Below are 14467 nucleotides of genomic sequence, written 5' to 3' on the forward strand. Positions count from 1 at the left end.
TCCTCTCTTTCTATTATTCCTAGAATAATCTTCATTTTTGTCAGATAATGGGCCCTGAATTTTACTACATTTTTTTTTTTTTTTTTTTGAGACGGAGTCTCACTCTGTCGCCCAGGCTGGAGTGCAGTGGCACGATCTCGGCTTACTGCAAGCTCCGCCTCCCGGGTTCAGGCCATTCTCCTGCCTGAGCCTCCCGAGTAGCTGGGACTACAGGTGCCTGCAACTACGCCCAGCTAATTTTTTGTAATTTTAGTAGAGACAGGGTTTCACCACATTAGCCAGGATGGTCTCGATCTCCTGACCTTGTGATCCACCCGCCTCGACCTCCCAAAGTGCTAGGATTACAGCGTGAGCTACCGCGCCCAGCAATTCTACTACTTTTTCCCAACTTTTACTGTATAGGGTATTGCAGGGTTTTCTAGCTGAGTTGTTTGTAAGCCCGTTGACTCTTAACAGTTTTCAGAAAATGTGCAATAAAAATAATTTCTAACACTAACAATAGCAAGGCACAGAACCTCCTGGAAGCTGCAACCAATGCAGCATCAACCCTGTCCTCCAGCAGCTGAGATACTGGGGACTGAATTTCTCTGAATAAGCTTGTCATCCATCAGCATCTGTCTCATTATAAGAATAAACATCTCTCTGGAGTAGAAGAATGGGCAGGAAATGAATAACAGTACTTTTCTATAAGTAGTCTACCTGCAGAAGCATACAAAGGTGCATCTATACCAGCCTGTGTTAAGAGTAAAATATGGAAGAGAACAACATAATCCCCTCCAATGTGGCATAGAAGCCACACAGGATTGTTTCGATGTGAAGACAGATCTCAGGGTTTCTTTCTGCCCTGATATTTCTGAAGCCTATGTTGTTAAAATTAGCTTTCTTAGTCTCTTTTTCACTATTGCTATTGTCTCATTAAAGTAGCTTGTTTGTAAGAGTCTTGCAGAGTCCACAAAAGCCTAAAATTGCTTTAGCACAAATAAATATAGAAGTTATAGTAAAATCTAGAAAACTACCTGGTGTATTGTAATTTCTTAAGCTGTAAGTAATTATTAGTAACGAAGGATTTATGGGATTCGAGAAGATGGAATCTCACAAATGCCAAACCAACTGTTTGATTTCACAGACAAGATTGATGGCAACTGGGAAGTTAAATTTTAATGATAGTGAGTAATTTTATTCTTCCATATTTTAGCAAAGCTTCTATAAAAAGGCTTACTAATTTGAATTTTAATTCTTTTCCTTGTTTCAGTCCTGCTGAAGGTGATAATGAGTGCCAAAATTTTCACAAGTAAGTAGAGGGCAAAGAGAAAGAAAAAAGGAAATTGCCACAGCCCTGATAGCCAGCTCTTTAGAACTGATAATACATTCCTTTCCTAGTCAATCCATTCCTTCCCAGAGAATTGGGGATTCTATTGGCTCCAAAAGCATCACATGATAATTTTCAAATTTATAGGGTAAGAAAAGATCAGTTTCCCTAGACTGCCAATAAAGGACAGAGTTGCTATTCTTATCTCTGGTCGTTTCCCATCCCTTAATCTGTGTTTTTCTTAAGTATTTTGCATACAATTAAGATGATAGAGAGGCTTTGGGTGAGAAGAACAAAACTTCTCACTTATATTTTCTCTTTTTCAGGTAAGAACAGAAGTCATCACAACCTTTGTTCTCTGTAGATTCGCCAATCTGTACTCCATTGGGATCATGTTAGAAGACCTCGGTGAATACATGATCAAACTCCCTACTTCTCTTTTCTCCTTTTAAACCTCTGTAGGAATACAAACAATTTTAGAAATGAGAATATTTAGTTATGGAAAAAGTGAAGACCTTGGTGGGAAGTTTGTTTCTATAGAATGAAAAGCATGAATTCTAAATTTATAAAAATTAGTAGGAACCGGAGCTGGATGCAGTGGCTCACGCCTGTAATCCCAGCACTTTGGGAAGCTGAGGTGGGTGGATCACATGAGGTCGGGAGCTCGAGACCAGCCTGACCAACGTGGAGAAACCCCATCTCTACTTAAAATACAAAATTAGCTGGGCGTGGTGGCATATGCCTGTAATACCAGCTACTTGGGAGGCTGAGGCAGGAGAATGGCTTGAAACCAGGAGGCAGAGGTTGTGGTGAGCAAGATCATGCCCGTGCACTCCACCCTGGGCAACGAGAAAAAAACTCCGTCTCAAAAAAAAAACAAAAACAAAAACAAAAAATTAGTAGGAACCAGGGAAATAGAAATAGGAACAGTGTGAATTCCCTATAAACTTCGTAATCAGATGAGTATAAGATTTGTAATGGAAAGGTGGAACAAAAGGATGTTTCTTAAGAATACGTGTTATTCTTCATTGAAAGTTTTTGTTTGTTTGTTTGTTTGTTTGTTTTTTGGTTTTTGTTCTGAGACAGGGTCTCCCTCTGTTACCCAGGCTGGAGTGCAGTGGTGCAATCTCAGCTCACTGCAACCTCCACCTCCTGGGTTCAAGCAATTCTCCCACCTCAGCCTCCTTTGTAGCTGGGACTACAGGCATGTGCCACCAAGCCCAGCTAACATTTTTGTATTTTTAGTAGAGAGGGGTTTCACCATGTTGGCCAGAGTGGTCTCAAACTCCTGACCTCAGGTGACCTGCCTGCCTCTGCCTCACAAAGTGCTGGGATTACAGGGGTGAGCCACTGCACCCAGCCGATTGAAAGTTTTAAGTTATGGACCCTTTAAGTTAAGGAAGATTGACAATCAGAAGACAAACAAGTAAGGAAGAGATAGGAGTTAGATGTTCGGAAGGAATACAACAGGTTTGGACTTTTGCTATCTCATGATAGGTTTTGGCTTAGATTTGCAAAGCTAGCATTCCAAAAGTTGTTTCATTTCCACCTAGGTATTACTTAATCTACCATTAGATGCCATTCTCACAGATAATGGTTAACTGGGTCAAAGATTGGCATGCTTTTGATTTTCTTTTTCAAATAATATTCTGCTAAAGAAGCTAAACATAATTAATTCCTAGAATTATCTCTAAATTGAATTATACACATTAGAAGTGCTTTCAAAGAATATATACTTAGTTATAATTAATTACATCCTATACTTATTCTCAAATACTATAATCATTGCTTATTCTACTGTTATCCTGCTTACTTCATTTTATCTAAAAATTATTTTAGATGGAGTCTTGCTCTGTCTCCCAGGCTGGAGTGCAGTGGTGCAATCCCAGCTCGCTGCAACCTCCACCTCCCAGGTTCAAGTGATTCTCTTACCTCAGGCTCGCGAGTAGCTGGGATTACAGGTGCATGCTACCGTGCCCAGCTAATTTTTGTATTTTTAGTAGAGATAGGGTTTTGCCATATTGGCCAGGCTGGTTTCAAACTCCTGACCTCAGATGACTCACCCGCCTAAGCCTCACAAAGTGCTGAGATTACAGGCGTGAGCCACTGTGCCTGGCCCATTTTATCCAAATCTTAAGGAGAGGAAAATTTTCAAATTTACCGAGGACTATTCATGAATTTGGTCTTCTAAGGGCCCAAGCCAGAGTTCTGGGATCTTCAGCAGCTTTGTCAGGTATCAAAACCTCTCATTTCTTTCATTGAGGCTTTAACAGTGCCAGGCTGGTATCTGCTAAGCTTGAATAAGCTTTAGGGAACCTTCTCAGTGCACCTGATTATGTCCCTGAGTCTCAGAGATTTTTTGCTTCCTGAGCTGAAGAAGAAATAGAGGAACACTCCTTCTTGACTACCTTGATTTTAATCTTATGTGTCAACTTGGCTAGGCTAAGGTGCATGGTTGTTTGGTCAAACACCAGTCTAGATGTTGCTGTGAAGGTATTTTCAAAATAAATCAGTAGACTTTGAATGAAGCAGATCATCCTCCATAATGTGAGCAGATCTCATCCAATCCACTGAAGGCCTTAGGAGAAAAGACTGAGGTTTCCTGAAGAAGAAATTCTCTTAAGACTGCAACATAGAAACCCTGCCAGAGTTGCCAGGTGCAGTGGCGTAGGCCTGTAATCCCAGCACTTTGGGAGGCCAAGGTGGGTGGATCACCTGAGGTCAGGAGTTTGAGACCAGCCTGGCCAACATGGTGAAACCCCATCTGTATTAAAAATAAAACAGTATCCAGGCGTGGTGGCAGGCCCCTGTAATCCCAGCTACTCGGGAGACTGAGGCAGGAGAATTGCTTGAATTAGGGTGGTGGAGGTTGCAGTGAGCCAAGATCATGCCACTGCACTCCAGCCTGGGTGACAGAGTGAGACTCTGTCTCCCCAACCCCCACCAAAAAAAAAAAAAAGAAAGAAAAAAAAATGAAACCCTGCCAGAGTTCCTAGCCTGCCCGGTCTGCCCAGTCTGCCCTATAGACTTTGGACTCAAGCCTGCAAGCCTCACCTCTTACCTGAATTTTCAGTCTGCTGACCTGCTCTGCAAATTTTAGACTTGCCAGCTCCCAGAATTACATGGGCCACTTCCTGAAAATCTCTCTCTCTCTCTCTCTCTCGCTCTCTTTCTCTCTCTCTCTCTCTATATATATATACACACACACATACATACAATGTGTAGGTAGATGGATAGATCTCCTATTGGTTCTGTTATTCTGGAGATCTGTGACTAATACAACTTTTCTAATAAGAAAGTTATTCCTCTGTCTTTACTTTCCGCATTTTTTCTATTTGGGACTAGCATTTCTAATTTGCATCAAATACTTGTATTTATTTACAAGCATTCCTTCATGAGCTCATGAAGCTCTCATATATTTCTGTTGTGCTGCTTCTTATTTTTATTGGAGAACCTTATCATCCATTTATTTTCGTAAAAAGAGAACATTTCAAAATTACATTCAATAGAAAGTAATGTTATAGCAGAAATACAAAGTGAAATCTCCATACTTTGTTAAAAAATTTTTTCAGATGGAACTCTTAAAAACATTTTAAGTCCTTGAGTGTATCTACTGGATAATATTCATTTCCTTTTTTTTAATATAGTTAAGTATATTTAGTGGATTATGGGTGGAGAAGAAGGATATTTGAATATTTAAGACACAAAAGACAAGATTGATACCAAGACTGACAACACAGAACAAATGCCAATTTACAGGAGAGAAGGTAGAGATGTTAATAGTGATAAATTAAGAATCCTTTGGAACTTTTTCATGATAGGCTGGTAGTATATAGAATACATGACTACCTTAAGTTCCTTTCTCCTAATCTCTCTTGTTGCCTGTAGCTTCAAAAGTGTCCCACTGGGAGAGTGACTTTTCCAAGACTGTCATGGGTATCTTTCTCACTGGGGCTTGTGCCTCCCAATGCTTGTGTGGCAGGTAGGTGCTTCTTTGAGTCTTGGTGACAGAAACACATAGAAATATGATTTAGTCCTTTAAGGAATGAAAAGGAACCCATCCAGTTTTCAAGGGGGAAAAAAGTTCAAAACAATCAGAAACTTTTTTTTTTTTTTTTTTTGTACCCAAAGCAAAACTTACTCAGGCTTTTTGGAGCAGGGTAAAAAAAAAGAAAAGAAAAGAAAAGAAAAGTAGACAATATGCTTCTTATCTTTGAAGAAATTACAGACAGGTAGATGGGTTAATTTTAAAAAGGAGAAGACACATGCTACTATTTAAAGAAGCCCCAGAAAGACTTAAACTTGAAATCTACGCAGTGGCAGCAGCTTTCCTCATTACCCTCATTCTTAGGCATCTTCTATGTCCCCAGAGGAATTGAAGTCAACTGTTTTTTTATTCAGTACAGTGTCCAGCAGCAACTACGACAACTATGTGGGCTGCAAAGAATTTTTCCAGAGGTGGGTGTCTCCAGGGCCACAGAGTTCCCTCTCAGCACTTTATAGGGGAAGTTATTCTCTACTCTACACTTGAAAGTAGAGAAGAAAAGAAACACGTGTGAAAGTATTTGGAAGTGCATAAGTGGTGTGTGTAAAGGGGAATGTCATGTTCAGCCTTGTGTTTTTACTTCCTTCTTCCTACTGGAACCCGTTTGAGTCTTTGTTACCCAGTTAGTAGAAGATGTAGATCTGAGTAGAAGCTTTCTTGTTTGTCAAAAGAGCATTACCACTAGTGGTTGAGAGGATGGCATTTCCAGAGAGAAAGAGGGGGCAGCAGCCCTTTTGCAACTTTTAAACACCGATGAGAATTCTGGCCCTTTGTCTTTAAGCATTATATTAAGCAGACTTTGACGTTTTTCTTTGAGCATTTTACTCAACATTACTAACCCCTTTTCCTTCTCTGTTCCCTGGGAAAACATGGACTACCATGCAAAAGCTCCTACCAAATGCTGTGGCATCTTCAATCACAGTTCCTGCCCACCACAAGCAGGTCAAGTCCCTGAGCCACACACCTGAATTGATAAATCTTCTACAGAAGCATAGATTGGGCATCCTTTGCTTATCTCCAGCTTCTCTGCATTGCACCGTTTTGCTACATACCATGGGAATGACTCAACCTTTTGCACGCTCAAGTACCTGGCTTTGAGCAGTTACCTTTCCTAAGTGAAAAGTGAGCATCTGAAAAGAGATCACTTGCTTTAGAAATATATTAAAGATGCCTGTTGTGGGGTGGCGGGAGGGGGGAGGGACAGCATTAGGAGATATACCTAATGAAAATGACCAGTTAATGGGTGCAGCACACCAACATGGCACATGTATACATACGTAACAAACCTGCACGTTGTGCACATGTACCCTAGAACTTAAAGTATAATGAAAAAAAAGAAATATATTAAAGATGGGTTTCCCTATAAAGAATGACTCCAAAACATGAGAGATGGTCCATCTGAATAAATCCTTAAGTGAAATAAAGACCATGATAGACATTACTGATGCTGGTATACTTTGGACAAATGAATCTGGGGAACAGAAGAAACTACATGGACCTGGGTGCAGAGGCTCATACCTGTAATCCCAGCACTTTGGGAGGCCGAAGCAGGTGGATCAGGAGTTCGAGGCCAGGAGTTCGAGATCAGCCTGCCCAACATGGTGAAACCTCGTCTCCACTAAAAATGCAAAAAATGAGCCGGGTGTGGTGGCGTGTGCCTGTAGTCGTGGCTGCTCAGGAGGCTGAGGCACAAGAATCGCTTGAACCCAGGAGGTGGAGGCTGCAGTGAGCCAAAATCATGCCACTGTACTCTAGCCTAGGGTGGCAGAGTGAGACTCTATGTCAACAAACAAACAAACAAACAAAACAGAAGAAGAAACTACAAGGAGACTGGGAGTCTTTATTAGGAGAAAGGAAATTTAGTTTACCTGTAACTAGAAATGGAGCTTAGAATTGTATTTATGGGCTAAGACAGTGACATGTACCCAGGTATGGGAGAAACTTCAAAGCCTTGCTGACCTTTGGCCATACATACAAGCAGGTGTTCTCTCTTACAAGAGCCCCTTTCAAATCCTAGGCACATTTTAGTCACACAACTGCAAACTCAAAATTAATTTGCCTCAGTTCTAGTGGTGTTCAGGTCCAGTGGTCAGGTGGTGGGTGAAGACTGCAATTTTAAATAAAATGGTTAGGGAAGGACTTGCATTTAAGCAAAGACCTGAAGGAGGCAGGGGAACAACTCATGGAGATAGCTGGGGACAAGGCTTCCAGAAGAAAAGCAAGAGCAAAGGTCTGACAGTGAAAGTCTGTCTAGGGTGTTCTGGGGCCAGCGAGGAGGCCTGTGAGGCTGGAATGAAGTGAGGAAGGGAGGTAGAGGAGCTGGAGCTGGGGTGGCAGTGGGGCCCAGGTTGTGTGGAACTTCTGTAAGCACACAGGCTTCCCCTGAGTGAGTTGGGAGGGAGAGGAGTGACATGACTTGACTTTTGTTTTAACGGGATCATTCTAGCTGCTGATGAGAACAGACTAAAAGGGAACAAGGGTAGAAGCAAGGAGATCAGGACGAGGTGTTTTCAGTAAGCCAGGAGAGAGATGACAGTAGCTGGCACCAGGACAGGAGCAACCGAGGTGGCAAGAAGTGGTACGATTCTGAATATATTTCAAAGGTAGATGGATCTGCTGGTGGATTAAATATGAAGTGTGAGAGAAAGAGAGGAGGCACAGATGAGTCCAAGGTTGTCAGCCCGAGCCATTGGAGGGATGGGATTACCTTAACTAAACAGAGGAAGACTCGGGGAGAGGCAGGTCTTGGGAGAAGCATCAGAAGTTCAGTTTGGGATGTGCCCAGCAGAGACATTGAATAGGCAGCTGAATACATGAGTGTAGACAAGTCAGGACTGCAGCTATAAATTTGGGAGTCATATACATGGAAATGAAAGCCACAAGACTGAATGAGTTTCCCAAGAAAGAAAATATAGGCAGAATCTAAGGGAAAGAGCCAGACTGAGCCCTGGAGCACTCCAATGGTTAAAGTCAGTAGGAACCAGCCAAGGAGATGGAGAAATAGCAGCCATTGAGGAAAGAGGAAAGCCAGGTGAGAGGGGTATTATGAAAACCAGAGGAAGGTCGGGCACAGTGGCTCTCACCTGTAATCCCAGCACTTTGGGAGGCTGAGGCGGGCTGATCACCTGAGGTCAGGAGTTTGAGACCAGCCTGACCAACATGGAGAAACCCCATCTCTACCAAAGATACAAAATTAACCGGGCGTAGTGGTGCATGTCTGTAATCTCAGCTACTCAGGAGGCTGAGGCAGGAGAATCACTTGAACCCGGGAGGCAGAGGTTGCAGTGAGCGGAGATCGCACCATTGCACTCCAGCCTGGGTGACAAGAGAAACTCCGTCAAAAAAAAAAAAAGGAAAGAAAGAAAGAGAGAGAGAGAAGGAAGGAAAGAAAAGAAAGAAAGAAAGAAAGAAAGAAAGAAAGAAAGAAAAAAAAAGAAAACCAGAGGAAGAAAATGTTTTACAGGGGAAAAAGGGGACCCACTGTTGAACAGTGCTGATGAGTCAAGTAAGAATGAGGGATAATTGCCTGGGATTTTGCAATGTGGGGAACATTAGTAATTGTAACAAGGGCAGTTTATGTAGAGAGCTGGGGGTAGAAGCCTGAATGAGTGGGCTCAGGAGGGAATGGGATTAGAAGAACTACAGACAGGGAGGATAGATGACTATTTTGAAGAGTTCTTCTGCAGAGAGTGCAAGAATAAAGCAGTAGCTACAGGTGAAAGTGAGGTGAAGAGAGGGTTTTTTTCTTTTTTTAAAGTGGGTGAAATAATCCTGCATTTGCACACTAATGGAAATGTCTAATAGAGAGAAAAAATGTTGATGCATCAGAGAAGCAGAGAATAGCTGGAGGAATTCTTTTCTCAGCACGTCTCATAGAACTGAAGACATTCTAACCTATGCCAAAGTTTGTTCCTATCCTATGCACAGTGAAATGTCAGCAATTCTGGTCAAGGAAATAGTTTCTGCAGGGGCAGAAGTGGAAAGAGTTTCCGAGGTCCTTTGGAAAGCCACACCCCTGTATCTTGGAGCCTGAGGGCAGGGTTTGTGTGGACAGAAGTGCTAACCCAAGGGTCTCAGCTTTGACTCGAAGATAAATTCTTCTGGGCATTCGCATGAATCCCACCCAAGCAACCTTTCTGTACAATATAGCTTATAATAAGACCTCGCTAAAACAGATTTTACCATTTGTGATTATTGGAAGAGACAAAAATCAAAGTTTCCCCTTTTACCTCAGAGACAATTGTTTCCATAGAAAATTAAGGCTGTTTACAAAATTACATGGGAAATTTTACTTCGTTTTGTACAAGGCTTCAGACATTATCTTCAGTGTGATTGCAAATAATAAATTCCAATTTAAGGAGATACCTGGGGTAAGCCTGTGCTTTCTTATACCAAATCAAAAATTTTTTTCTCCATTTCACTGAGGTTCTGTAGTAGGCAATGCTGTCTTAGCATGTTTTGAATTATTATAGCATAGTACTAGAAAATAATAAAACTGCCTTTTCTATAAAAATATCCTATCAGTCTGATTTTTAAATAAGTGAGAAAAATTTCTCTCCTTAGGTATGGTTTGGAGAAATTTTAAATGGTTGATACCTTCCTAAGCACTCCTTAAAAAAAGAAAACCAATTCAATCAGGACTTTTCAATATTTTCCACTGAATTACCCCTAATAGCAGAGGACAGCAAACACATACTCTGGAGAATATGGGGTGTGGCCAAAGAGGCCAAGGAAATCACAAAATTTCTTTGAAGTCTCCTTTTTAAATATTAAAATTCATATGAATTTTTCATTTTATACCATACTAATGCAAAGTGTAAAATACACATTAAAATATGTTTTAAATTATCATTCAGAGGGAAAAGTGTTCTACTTGTCTCACTGGTTCAATGAAGAAGCTGCTTTTCATCGATTCTGTCCATGTCAGAAAACTGGGCTGAACTGAAAGCAGCTAACACCAGATTCATCATTTAGACAACCTGTCTTCTCTGTCTTGGAGAAGTTTTGAACTCAGTGACTCTAGAACCCAGACCTACAAAAACATATTGATAAAATTGCAACAGTTTTTCACTGCTTTATGTGCTATGAAAAGGTAAAACTAGGAAATATTCTTAGAACGCTGCTGGAGAGAAAGTTATGGTGCAATATTTTCAGGTTCCTGTGAAAGAAAATTTCAATAGTTGCATCATCCTACTTACAAGCAAAATAACCTACCTCATATGATGGGGTCTCCAGTCCGGTTACCCTCTCACTGTTTCAGGAACATTCATAAGAGCTGGAATGTGGTACCTTTTTCGTCAGCACTTCTTTTAAAATGGTCTGAGGCTACTTACTAAATCAGAACCTCTGGGTGCAGGGCACTAGAATCTGCATTTTAGCAAGCCTTCCAGGTGGTTCTGGTGCACATTACATGTTTAAACATTTTCTGGAAGAACATAAAATGAAAGAAATCAATTTCAGTGTAAAAAGAATCAGAAGAAACAATAGAGAAGAAAATTGGGACAATTTTATGACTTTCTCCAGCAATGATTATCTGATCAGGCAGAGAGTTAGTTCTTGCTGAGGGTTGTAGCGAACAAGTTAATTTCCTTCCCAGCATCCATTTCCCCCTTCTCCCTCCCAAAAGAATGTAATTTTCTTCATCCCTCTTTCCTGCATCAACATGCCCCAAGTGAATGCCACCCTCCCAATTCCAAAGGTAGTTCGGATAAATCCCATCCTAAATGCCAATGACTGGTCAGGAATGGGCAGATGACCCAAGTGGCCAACAAAATATGATAGGAGTCCTGTTAAGGAGATTCTAGGGAAAGTTTCTGCTTCTATGAAAGAGCTACACAGAAAAAAGTAACACTAGGTTATGATCCCAGGAACTGCTGCCTTCATCTTGCTGTCAGCCTAAGGATAAGCCAACAATGAGGGAGGCTTTCCATCCAGAAAGATGGAAAAAAACTTGGTCATAAGGTAGTTGAATTTCCTTACTGCTAAACTTCCTATCGTGTGCAATAAGTTTTCTTGTTTAACCTACTTTAAGTAAAGCTTCCATTACGTGCAACCAAAAGGAACCCAAATCATGCGGGGGTTATTCAGGGTTGATGTTTTAAAAATGAAAATTTGAATATGGCGTGGCAAAGTGGGTGTGACCACAGAAGGAAATGACAACCAGGCTTGAATGGAAGTTTACTGTACTCACAGGCCCAGAGAGGGGTCACCACATACCACAGAGGTCCACAAGGGAATCGTCAAGTTTTGGTCATGTGACGGAAGACAGGAGCTGGGGGAAGCTTAGACATGAGTCTTTGTTGAGGTTTCCTTGGGAAAGGCAAGGCAGAGCAGAGAAAGCAGCTTGGGATTGACTAGTTTGAATAATTCTGACCAGCTCTGGGCTGTAGGAGTGGTCTGCAGTTGCCTGGTTTAGAGCAGGGGAAATATTGGTTTGGTGTCTGGGAGATCGATAAGGAGATGGCAGGGCTATGGACTTGGGATTAGTTGGTTTGTATATGAAAAATGTGCTCCTAGCCAAGCCCTTTGCTATCTCTAAGAATTAGCAAGCCCTGAAAGGGGCAGTCTTTCTCTGGCCAGCAAGATGTCAAAACATCATGAAATACAGAAAATAAAAAACACAATTAATACAACTGGATATCTTCAAAACAAATAATGGCGGTTAAAAGCGTAAGATTCCAGAGTGTTAGTAAGGGTTCTTCAACTGTAAAAAGAGTCCATTTAAACCAAAGGAGTAGAGTTCTAGGGAGACATGATTGTCTGAGAAGCACATTTATCAGAGCTAACCAAGCAAAAAGGGGAGGTGAGAGATGAAGACAGGGAAGATCAGAGGCATTTCCGGCAAAGGGAAAATGTGTAAAATCCCTGGGGCAGAAGAGAGCATGGCTCTGGGATAGCCAGGGTGGAGGGAAGCCAGGGAAAGTGGCAATGAGACAGGCTGGAGGCGGGCGGGCGCAAGGCCATGTGGGGCCGTGTAGTCCATTGTAAGGATTTGGGACTTTGTTTTAGAGAAAAATGAGAATTCCACTGAAAGACTTTGCGGAGATGGGGAGAAGAGGAGACCAGATTTCCGTACTGAAATCTGCAGTACTGAAATCTGCAGCAGGTCAGTCTGGCTGCTGAGGCTTGAGGAAGCTGTGGCAATGGTTCAGGTGAGAGATATTGGTAGCTTGGACTAGAATGGAGGCAGCGAGGACGAAAAAAATAAGTAGGTTGTTGATTAATTTGTTCTAAGCTGAAGGTGTACATTTGGCAGATTTCCTATAGATCGTAATGAAATCATGGGTAGTAAAGTGAGGGAAGGATCTAGTGAAGAATGAGAAAGAAATAGGGCCTTGAAAAGAGCCCTAAGGAAGCCGAAGACTTTCGAGTCCTTTAGACTCCAGGGCTTGGTAAACCTATCCTGTAAAGGATCAGATAGTAAATATTTTAGGCTTTGTAGCCAAGAATCAGAATCAAGATATTATGTGGGTACTTATATAACAGAGAGGAAAAAGAAGCCATAAAGCTGTTATCGACAAAATTCAAAATATAATAAAAATTGAGGACAACCTTTTTATAATATAGTTCTACCAATGAGAAAAATGAAATTGTATTTTGGGGGAATGATAGTTTTGCTTAATTGGCGTTCAGTGTTAGTGTTCCCTATTATCAAAATAAATTGTAAATGTTCATCTATTAATGTGATGAGATTTTACATCTTTATATATTTCAAATATCTTTTCACACAGACACATAATGCCAAATGCTGATATCAATTCAGGAACGTATAATTTTTTTTTTTTTTTTTTGAGATGGAGTCTCGCTCTATCTCCCAGAGTGCAGTGGCGCGATCTCGGCTCACTGCAAGCTCCGCCTCCTGGGTTCATGCCATTCTCCTGCCTCAGCCTCCCGGTAGCTGGGACCACAGGCGACCGCCACTACACCCGGCTAATTTTTTTGTATTTTTAGTAGAGACGGAGTTTCATCGTGTTAGCCAGGATGGTTTTGATCTCCTGACCTTGTGATCCGCCCGCCTTGGTCTTCCAAAGTGCTGGGATTACAGGCGTGAGCCACCACGCCTGGCCCAGGAACATATAATTTAAATTGAGCATATTCATTGTTTGGAAAGGTATTTATAGAATTGTATTAGATTCTTCTTTTGACAGTTGGTTTTTAGCATGTCATTGCCAATAAATCACTTTCTTTCTTTTCTTTTTTTTTTTTTTTTGAGCCAGAGTCTCGCTCTGTCACCCAGGCTGGAGTGCTGTGGTGCGATCTCGGCTCACTACAACCTCTGCCTCCCAGGTTCTAGCGATTCTCCTGCCTCAGCCTCCCGAGTAGCTGGAACTACAGACACCTGCCACCACGTCCGGCTAATTTTTGTGTTTTTTAGTAGAGACGGCGTTTCGCCATATTGGCCAGGATGGTCTCAAACTCCTGACCTCATGATCTGCCTGCCTCGGCCTCCCAAAATGTTGGGATTAGAGGCGTGAGCCACCACGCCTGGCCTACACTTTCTTTTTCTAATTTTAAAACAATTTTTTAAATTATTTTAAAAAATTTAAATTAAAAATGTCGGAGGCTTCAGGAATTTGCGTGTCATCCTTGCACAGGAGCCATGCTAATCTTCTCTGTATCATTCCAATTTTAATACACGTGCTGCCAAAGCAAGCACTGATAAATCACTTTCCTAAACCACACAGTTAAATGTACTTTGAAATTACCTTTGTTCTTGCATTGAGTTCAGAAAAACTCTGCTGGAATGGTCATTTGAGTTCAGAAAATATATCTGTTGCAAATGGAGACTGGAGATCTTGCTTTTTGTTTTCAGTTTTGACAGCCTGGGAAGTAGGTTAAGTAATTTCATATTACTTGTGATTGAGACATGAGCCATCTAAATGACTTTACCATAAGTTTTGAATATAAGCACTGTTTTGCCTCATAATTTTAGATTGAATTTATTAAGAAACATCCAGTCTGTAGCAAAAGCTAATTCTAAAGTAATTAACAGTGGTTGCGGGCAGTTCTTCTATTTGAAAAAAACTTCAATCCTAGCCCCAAGCTCAAAAGATTGCAATAAAACCTTACCATTGCTGAACCATTGACTGCTGTGGGGGGCGTGGGGCAAGTCA

At 41.4% G+C, this 14467-nt stretch overlaps 1 non-coding gene across 1 annotated transcript; it reads right to left on the minus strand.

Annotated features, from left to right (window-relative positions):
• Positions 1–13903: 13903 nt before the first annotated feature.
• Positions 13904–14010, minus strand: LOC115930997 (U6 spliceosomal RNA). The gene has a single exon (XR_004067572.1). It is a non-coding gene; the product is annotated as a U6 spliceosomal RNA (small nuclear RNA).
• Positions 14011–14467: the final 457 nt, after the last annotated feature.

Source organism: Gorilla gorilla, chromosome 16 (assembly GCF_029281585.2).
Source record: "Gorilla gorilla gorilla isolate KB3781 chromosome 16, NHGRI_mGorGor1-v2.1_pri, whole genome shotgun sequence".
NCBI lineage: Eukaryota > Metazoa > Chordata > Mammalia > Primates > Hominidae > Gorilla > Gorilla gorilla.